Source organism: Crinia signifera, chromosome 2, assembly GCF_055691185.1.
Source record: "Crinia signifera chromosome 2, ASM5569118v1, whole genome shotgun sequence".
NCBI classification, from domain to species: Eukaryota; Metazoa; Chordata; class Amphibia; order Anura; family Myobatrachidae; genus Crinia; species Crinia signifera.
The window spans coordinates 179,418,224-179,428,949 of NC_139218.1; positions in this window are offsets into that span (position 1 = coordinate 179,418,224).

Sequence of the window (10,726 nt, forward strand, 5' to 3'; positions counted from 1 at the left end):
GTGCTGTAAAGTACAGCACCAATCACCGCGGGGTGTAAGGGTGACACTGGTGTCACCCACCTCACCCCGCCCGCCCCCAAAAGGCTGTGATTGGTCCGTCGGACCGACGGACCAATCACAGCCATGGAGGGGGGTTTAAACTAACGGTGACTGCACTGCAGACGCCATTCCGGTCTGGAATAGCGTGCAGTGCGGTCACCGTGCCGAGCTGTCGCCATTTACTGACCAGAACCTTGCAAAATACTTACCTGATCCTTGCAAATATCTTGTCTTCATCACTGCTTGTAGTGTGCTGGATGCTTCCTGGATCCTGTTACTTGTGACTTCCTGTGCTGCAGTGTAATAGCGTTAGTTAGATAGAGAGAGATAGAGAGAGAGATAGAGAGAGATAGTGTCAGAGAGTGCTATATTTTGTGCTGCTGCAGTGTGATATAGTTATAGAGAGAGAGATAGAGAGAGATAGAGAGAGATAGAGAGATAGAGAGAGAGAGAGAGAGAGAGAGATAGAGAGGCCTAGTGACAGAGAGTGCTATATTTTGTGCTGCTGCAGTGTAATAGTTATAGATAGAGAGATAGAGAGAGATAGAGAGAGATAGAGAGAGAGAGATAGAGATAGTGACAGATTGTGCTATATCTTTTTTATATAACTGACTGCTGCCCCCCCTTTTGTGCTGATCAGTATAAATTAACTGATCAGCAACTTTTTGGGGGCGCAGGTTTTTTTTTATATATATATATACCTGTCACTGCTGCTGCTGCAGTGTCATAGAGTGATAGATAGTGAGAGATAGAGAGATAGAGAGAGATAGTGACAGAGAGTGATAGAGAGTGCTAAATTTTGTGTCTGCTGCCCCCGCCTTTTGTGCTGATCACTATATCTGAGGTGATCAGCAACTTTTTGGGGGTGCAGAGGTTTTTTTTTTTTTATATATACCTGCCAGTTGCACTGTCAGTTGCACCAAAGGTTGTGCACCTGCTGCCCCTCACTGGTAATCAGTGTCGCATCACTGATCACCTTTTTTTTTTTTGTGTGTGCTGTGGGGTCTTTTTTGAATTTTTTTTTACACACACTGTGATTTTGTGGGTGTCCTGTGGCCGCTGTGCGCTGATCAGTGACGTACATCACTGATCATCTTTTTCGGCACAGGGTTGATCTATTTTTTTTTTTTTTTTTTGATCAAATTCCTGTTGCCTTTGAGCGCTGTTCAGTGACGGACGTTACTGACCAACATCTGTGCTCAATTTTTGGCGCAGGACCTTTTTTTTTTTTTTTGTTTAACCCCTTCCATTTTTTTTTTAACCCCTTCAATTTTTTTTTTTAACCCCTTCAATCTTTTTTTTTTAACCCCTTCAATTTTTTTTTTTTTTTGTATAAAGTATTTTTTTTTCTGCACTACATACACACTACACACTACATACCCCCCGGGTTGAAATAAAGTTTGTACCCCCCCCTACACTATACACGTGTTGAAACATTTCACTACCAGTAACACAAAAATAAAAATGGCATCCCAAATGTCATCCCAAATGTCATCCCAAATGTCATCCCAGTCATCCAGGAGAATGTATTCAGTGGAGGAGGCATATGCCATGCTTGCCTCTGACTCTGACACAGCCAGTGAGGCAAGCGGGGAATTTGAAGGATTCGTCTTAAGCTCCTCTTCCTCCTCTGATGATGAGGGACCCCCTCAAAGACGCCCCCGTAGAGCAGCTGAGACCCCCCCCCAATAATTGATCTCGTATGGACCCCACCACCAGACAATTTTGAGCCCCAGGTTCCTGAGTTTTTGGCCATGCCAGGAATCCAATTTGATTCCACAGGTCTCAGAGAAATTGACTTTTTCAAATTATTTTTCTCTGATGATTTTATAAATTTAATGGTGGACCAAACTAATTTATATGCCCAGCAGTTTATTGCTCAAAACCCCACGTCATCATTTGCTAGGTGGACCCCTGTAGATGCAGTAGAGATGATGACGTTTTGGGGTCTGGTGTTTCATATGGGCATAGTAAAAAAGCCAGAAATTAGGCAATATTGGAGTACAGATGTTCTGTACAGCACCCCATTTTACCGTATGGCCATGCCCCGGGCTCGATTTGAGACGATTCTTAAATTTATACATTACACCGATAATGCACAGTGCCCACCCAGAGATGATCCCACCTTTGACCGGCTATTCAAAGTCAGGCCGGTCATTGATCATTTCAGTGCCAAATTTGAAGAGGTGTACATCCCTGAAAAATGTATTTGTATCGACGAGTCCCTTATACATTTTAAAGGAAGGGTTAAATTCCGCCAGTACCTTCCCAGTAAGAGGGCAAGGTATGGCATAAAAATGTATAAACTGTGTGAAAGCACCTCAGGGTACACCCACAGGTTTAGGGTTTATGAAGGGAAGGATTCAAGAATTGAACCGCCAGAATGCCCCCCCTCCCTCGTAGGTGTTAGTGGGAAAATTGTCTGGGATTTAGTGCACCCCTTCCTGGATAAAGGTTATCACCTCTATGTGGATAACTTTTACACCAGCATCCCCCTGTTTCAGGCCCTTGGTTCAAGAGGTACAGCAGCTTGCGGTACTGTGCGCAAGAACCAAAGAGGCCTCCCAAAAACGCACATTGCCCAAGTAATGAGAAGGGGTGAAAGCAGGGGAATATGCAACGAAAATATGTTGTTGGTCAAATATAAGGACAAGAGGGATGTCCTTATACTGACAACAATTCACGGAGACAGTACCACCTCCGTCCCTGTACGAGGTACCAGTACCCACACCTCAAAACCTAATTGTATCCTGGATTACAATAGGTACATGGGCGGAGTGGATCTTTCAGATCAGGTACTGAAGCCGTACAGTGCCCTGCGGAAAACAAAAATCTGGTACAAGAAGGTGGCCGTGTATATCATCCAGATGGCACTGTATAACGCTTACGTGCTATTCCGTTCTACCGGCCAGAGGGGGACATTTATGCACTTTCAAGAGGAAGTCATAAAGGGCCTAATATTTGGGAACCAGCAGGCAGAGGGCCCCAGTACTTCTAGTACTGGCCCCCGTATTGTACCAGGGCAGCATTTTCCTGATGAAATCCCCTCCACTGGAAAAAAGGGCAGGACACAAAAAAGGTGCAAAGTTTGCTATAAAAAGGGAATAAGAAAGCAAACTATTTTCCAGTGTGACACTTGCCCCGACAAACCCGGCCTACTTATAAAGGAGTGTTTTAAAATATACCACACATCTATGGAATACTAGGTTCATAATTTCACCGTGCTTCGGGGGTCTTGCTAATGCCACATAGCACCCACCATTCATTCCACCAGAATCTGAGCCGCAAAATCCAAAAATCACTCCTTCCCTTCTGAGTCCTGCCATGCACCCAACTGGTATTTTTTGGTCACATGTGAGGCATTGCCGTACTTGGGAGAAATTGGGGCACAGATTTTGGGGTGCTTTGTCTCCTTCATACCTTCTGAAAATGAAAAATTTTGAGCCAGAACTGCATTTTTGTGTAAAAAAATGTAATTGTTCATTTTCACTGCCCACTTGTATCAAAATTGGTGAAACCCCTGGGGGTTTGAAATGTACACTATACCCCTAGATGAATTCCCTGAGGGGTGTAGTTTGCAAAATGGGGTCACTTGTGGGGGGGTTCCACTGTATTGGTGCTTTGGGGGTCTTGCTAATGCGACATAGCACCCACCATCATTCCACCAGAATTTGTGCTGCAAAATCCAAATATCACTCCTTCCCTTCTGAGTCCTGCCACTTTTTGGTCACACATGAGGCATTGCCGTACTCGGGAGAAATTGGGGCACAGATTTTGGGGTGCTTTGTCTCCTTCATTCCTTCTGAAAATGAAAAATTTTGAGCCAGAACTGCATTTTTGTGTAAAAAAATGTAATTTTTCATTTTCACTGCCCACTTGTATCAAAATTGGTGAAACCCCAGGGGGTTTGAAATGTACACTATACCCCTAGATGAATTCCCTGAGGGGTGTACTTTGCAAAATGGGGTGACTTGTGGGGGGGTTCCACTGTATTGGTGCAACATAGCACCCACCATTCATTCCACCAAAATCTGTGCTGCAAAATCCAAAAATCACTCCTTCCCTTCTGAGTCCTGCCATGCACCCAACTGGTATTTTTTGTTCACATGTGAGGCATTGCCGTACTCTGGAGAAATTGGGGCACAGATTTTGGGGTGCTTTTTCTCCTTCATACCTTCTGAAAATGAAAATTTTTTAGCCAGAACTGCATTTTTGTGTAAAAAAATGTAATTTTTCATGTTCACTGCTCACTTGTATCAAAATTGGTGAAACCCCTGGGGGTTTGAAATGTACACTATACCCCTAGATGAATTCCCTGAGGGGTGTAGTTTGCAAAATGGGGTCACTTGTGGGGGGGTTCCACTGTATTGGTGCTTGGGGGGTCTTGCTAATGCGACATAGCACCCACCAAAATTCCACCAGAATCTGAGCTGCAAAATCCAAAAATCACTCCTTCCCTTCTGAGTCCTGCCATGCACCCAAATGGTATTTTTTGGTCACATGTGAGGCATTGCCGTACTCGGGAGAAATTGGGGCACAGATTTTGGGGTGCTTTTTCTCCTTCATACCTTCTGAAAATGAAATTTTTTTAGCCAGAACTGCATTTTTGTGTAAAAAAATGTAATTTTTCATGTTCACTGCTCACTTGTATCAAAATTGGTGAAACCCCTGGGGGTTTGAAATGTACACTATACCCCTAGATGAATTCCCTGAGGGGTGTAGTTTGCAAAATGGGGTCACTTGTGGGGGGGTTCCACTGTATTGGTGCTTGGTGGGTCTTGCTAATGCGACATAGCACCCACCAAAATTCCACCAGAATCTGAGCTGCAAAATCCAAAAATCACTCCTTCCCTTCTGAGTCCTGCCATGCACCCAAATGGTATTTTTTGGTCACATGTGAGGCATTGCCGTACTTGGGAGAAATTGGGGCACAAATTTTGGGGTGCTTTGTCTCCTTCATACCTTCTGAAAATGAAAAATTTTGAGCCAGAACTGCATTTTTGTGTAAAAAAATGTAATTTTTCATTTTCACTGCCCACTTGTATCAAAATTGGTGAAACCCCTGGGGGTTTGAAATGTACACTATACCCCTAGATGAATTCCCTGAGGGGTGTACTTTGCAAAATGGGGTGACTTGTGGGGGGGTTCCACTGTATTGGTGCAACATAGCACCCACCATTCATTCCACCAAAATCTGTGCTGCAAAATCCAAAAATCACTCCTTCCCTTCTGAGTCCTGCCATGCACCCAACTGGTATTTTTTGTTCACATGTGAGGCATTGCCGTACTCGGGAGAAATTGGGGCACAGATTTTGGGGTGCTTTTTCTCCTTCATACCTTCTGAAAATGAAAATTTTTTAGCCAGAACTGCATTTTTGTGTAAAAAAATGAAATTTTTCATGTTCACTGCTCACTTGTATCAAAATTGGTGAAACCCCTGGGGGTTTGAAATGTACACTATACCCCTAGATGAATTCCCTGAGGGGTGTAGTTTGCAAAATGGGGTCACTTGTGGGGGGTTCCACTGTATTGGTGCTTGGGGGGTCTTGCTAATGCGACATAGCACCCACCAAAATTCCACCAGAATCTGAGCTGCAAAATCCAAAAATCACTCCTTCCCTTCTGAGTCCTGCCATGCACCCAAATGGTATTTTTTGGTCACATGTGAGGCATTGCCGTACTTGGGAGAAATTGGGGCACAAATTTTGGGGTGCTTTGTCTCCTTCATACCTTCTGAAAATGAAAAATTTTGAGCCAGAACTGCAGTTTTGTGTAAAAAAATGTAATTTTTCATTTTCACTGCCCACTTGTATCAAAATTGGTGAAACCCCTGGGGGTTTGAAATGTACACTATACCCCTAGATGAATTCCCTGAGGGGTGTACTTTGCAAAATGGGGTGACTTGTGGGGGGGTTCCACTGTATTGGTGCAACATAGCACCCACCATTCATTCCACCAAAATCTGTGCTGCAAAATCCAAAAATCACTCCTTCCCTTCTGAGTCCTGCCATGCACCCAACTGGTATTTTTTGTTCACATGTGAGGCATTGCCGTACTCGGGAGAAATTGGGGCACAGATTTTGGGGTGCTTTTTCTCCTTCATACCTTCTGAAAATGAAAATTTTTTAGCCAGAACTGCATTTTTGTGTAAAAAAATTTAATTTTTCATGTTCACTGCTCACTTGTATCAAAATTGGTGAAACCCCTGGGGGTTTGAAATGTACACTATACCCCTAGATGAATTCCCTGAGGGGTGTAGTTTGCAAAATGGGGTCACTTGTGGGGGGTTCCACTGTATTGGTGCTTGGGGGGTCTTGCTAATGCGACATAGCACCCACCAAAATTCCACCAGAATCTGAGCTGCAAAATCCAAAAATCACTCCTTCCCTTCTGAGTCCTGCCATGCACCCAAATGGTATTTTTTGGTCACATGTGAGGCATTGCCGTACTCGGGAGAAATTGGGGCACAGATTTTGGGGTGCTTTGTCTCCTTCATACCTTCTGAAAATGAAAAATTTTGAGCCAGAACTGCATTTTTGTGTAAAAAAATGTAATTTTTCATTTTCACTGCCCACTTGTATCAAAATTGGTGAAACCCCTGGGGGTTTGAAATGTACACTATACCCCTAGATGAATTCCCTGAGGGGTGTACTTTGCAAAATGGGGTGACTTGTGGGGGGGTTCCACTGTATTGGTGCAACATAGCACCCACCATTCATTCCACCAAAATCTGTGCTGCAAAATCCAAAAATCACTCCTTCCCTTCTGAGTCCTGCCATGCAACCAACTGGTATTTTTTGGTCACATGTGAGGCATTGCCGTACTCGGGAGAAATTGGGGCACAGATTTTGGGGTGCTTTTTCTCCTTCATACCTTCTGAAAATGAAAATTTTTTAGCCAGAACTGCATTTTTGTGTAAAAAAATGTAATTTTTCATTTTCACTGCCCACTTGTATCAAAATTGGTGAAACCCCTGGGGGTTTGAAATGTACACTATACCCCTAGATGAATTCCCTGAGGGGTGTAGTTTGCAAAATGCGGTCACTTGTGGGGGGTTCCACTGTATTGGTGCTTGGGGGGTCTTGCTAATGCGACATAGCACCCACCAAAATTCCACCAGATTCTGAGCTGCAAAATCCAAATATCACTCCTTCCCTTCTGAGTCCTGCCATGCACCCAAATGGTATTTTTTGGTCACATGTGAGGCATTGCCGTACTCGGGAGAAATTGGGGCACAGATTTTGGGGTGCTTTGTCTCCTTCATTCCTTGTGAAAATGAAAAATTTTCAGCCAGAACTGCATTTTTGTGTAAAAAATTTAATTTTTCATTTTCACTGCCCAGTTGTACCACAATTGGTGAAACCCCTGGGGGTTTGAAATGTACACTATACCCCTAGATGAATTCCCTGAGGGGTGTAGTTTGCAAAATTGGGTCACTTGTGGGGGGGTTCCTAAATTTTAGCATCTTATGGTGCCTAGAAACCTACATGGTGCCTAAAAAATAATCTCATAAAAAGGAGGCTCCAAAATCAAGTAGGTGCTCCTTCTATTATGAAGCCTGTGGTTTGGTCAACGTGCACACTAGGGCCACATATAGGATATTTATGAAAACAAAAGAATTGGGGGAATCAATTTTTAGTCACATTTCTCTAGTAAAATGTACTGTGTTCCTTAGAAAAATGTATTAAAATTGCAAATCTGCAAAAAAAATGAAATTTTGAAATTTCACCTACACTTTGTTTTAATTCCTGTGAAACACCTAAAGGGTTAACAAACTTCCAAAATGCTGTTTTGAATACTGTGAGGGGTGCAGTTTTTGAAATGGCATCATTTATGGGGGTGTCTCACATACAAGTCCCTCAAAGTCACATCAGAACTGAACTGGTCCCTAAAAAAATCAGTGTTTGAAATTTTCTTGAAAATTTGAGAATTTGCTATTCATATTGTAAGCCTCCTAGTGTCCAAAAAAATTAAAAGGAAGTTGAAATAATGATGGAAACATAAAGTAGACATATGGTCTATGTTAGTTATTAACTATTTTGAGTGGTATGTTTATTTGTCTCACAAGCAGAAAATTTAACATTTTGCAAATCGCTAAATTTTCCATTTTTTCACGACATTTTGGTATTTTTCACAAAAAAACACAGACTGTATCGACCCAAATTTACCACTAATTTGAAGTACAATGTGTCACGAAAAAACAATCTCAAAATCACTGGGATAAGTAAAAGCAAAAAAAAGTTATCCCCACTTAAGTGAGACATGTCAGATTTGAAAAAAAGGGCTCTGTCAGGAACGCAAAAACTGGCTCTGTCAGGAAGGGGTTAAATACTCATTCTTCAAAATGTGATCTATGTATTGCAAATAAAAAAGCAAGGGACATTTTGATTTTATGGAACTATGAAGATGGTGGCAAAATATCCAAGTTATTCTACAAGTACACTTAAATCAGGAGGAATGTAACATTGTTTTTATAGTATGGAAATTATGTTTAACCTTTACAGAGATTTCTATAATGTATAAACCAGAGACACAAATGTGTGTTTTTACCGTTTTGCTATATAAAAAATGATTTATTAGTTAGTTTTACATGAACAGGTTTAGAATATATTATTCACAATGTGGATTTTCTAGCAAATAAGTTTCAATCATTTCAGTAACCATGCCTACAAATTTGTGTTTTTATTTATACGGTTTTGCGCTAATACTGTAAGATGTCTGGTATGGTAAACGCAAACACGCAAACACACATATATTTAAGTAACACAGCATAGTAATTAAATGTGTAATTAGCGCTAAAATCCATCAGTTGGATCTAAAAATCTGTGTTAATGACAAATCACGGAGCTGCCGCAATTATGTTGTTTTCAAATTCAAGTTGATTTAATTCAGTATAAGAGATCATACAAGCATATCTTCAAAGCATAGTTAGAGGCTTTTAATTAGATACCCTTTAAAAATTTGATGAGTTATACATTTTAATAGAAAATATGTTTTTATTATCCAAAATAAGATAACAAGATTAAATGTTGATTTCCCATAAATACTGAAGCTATTGGAAGATCTGGCTGCAAAGAACTTTGCTTGATGGCAAATGATGTGGCCTGCAGTAATCACTGATCAGCGCCTGCTGTAATAGACATCTTCACACAAATATGATAGTTAAAATGTATGAAGGCAGTGAGAATAATGTTGTAGTGTCATAATAAGAGCAGTAGTGTTTATCATCATTAATTTGTGTTATGAACCTTAAGGTATGAGGGTAGAGAAAAGACAATAACTATAAAGACAGTCATTATGTCAACACCGCAATGTATCATTTTAAACATGGTTAAAAATGTCAACCTGCTATATCTCATGCAGATGACCCTATTGTACTTGTAGGAAGTTAAGGCATTTCTGCAAGGTACCAGATGTTACTATACTTCCATATTTAAAGCCTTGATTGCTAATAGTGTTATACCATTATACTTTAATGCAGCTACCATTACCCCAAGTTTCCCTCCTTGTATCATTCAATTTCTCTGCATAATACAGATTACATTTTATTATTCCAAAAATATTGTCAGAATGCCTCAATTTAATCCATCCTACCAGTCAGGGTTTATATGGAGGTAGATGTACTATGCTTTGGAGAATGTAGAGAGATAAATTATCAACCAATCAGGTATTTATATTTTTTTTAAATACAGTCTGTAACGTGGCAGTTGGGAGCTGATTGGTTGGTACTTTATCTCTCTCTCTAGGACCTCCACGTCCTAGTCAATGTTTTCAACTTCTCTCCCTTTTTTCACCCAGTAAGGCTATTGCCTTGCTCCTTTGTTATTTGTGTTGGTCCTAGAACCTTTAACTTTTTTTATAATGTTGGTTATAATAAATAAAATGCTAGTTTAAGACTAACATAAATGAACAAGTTGCATCACTATGTGATGTCTTGTAAATAGTATATGAATAAGGGTTGAATGCATTCTAAGAAACCGGTATGTGAGATATTTTAGAAATTGTAGTTTTCTCACTTACTGAATTATCCTTACTTTGTTCCATTATTATTATGAATAACTTTAGAAACATTGCCATTAACTCTCACTTGCGCTGTCGGCATTCTATACAAAGTAAAGATTTTGGAAAGCAAGGTAGGCCCTAAGATTAGTTTACATAAGATCCCCTGCATAAAGTCCCAGTAAATTCTATCAAACACTTACTCAGCATCGGTTTTCAATATTATCATAGGGACATCGGTGGAGAGTGCGTAGGAAATCAAATCAATAACCTTTGTAGTGTTATCTTTAGCTTCCCGGTCTGGTACAAAGCCAACTTGGTCTGAGTGCACAAGGTCCGGTAATAACACTTTAACATGGTTAGCTACAAGTTTAGCAAAGAGTTTGAGCTCTACTTTAATTAAAGATATTGGCCTGTAGCTTGCTGGTATGCATGGATCTTTCCCTTCATTGGGAATGACTGTTATGGGAGCCAAAAGAGATTGGTTTGATAATGTTGTCTGGTCTGAGACAGCATTACACGATTTCAATTGCATCAGCATTAGGCGGTCCTGTAAAACCTTACTATAGGGAAGCCATCTGATCCTGGGCTTTTCCATTAGGGGGAATTTGTGTCTTTTAATTCTACTTCCGTAAATGGGGAATCAAAGGCTTGTGCGATAGTCTCAGGAAGCGGCGGAAAGTCTATA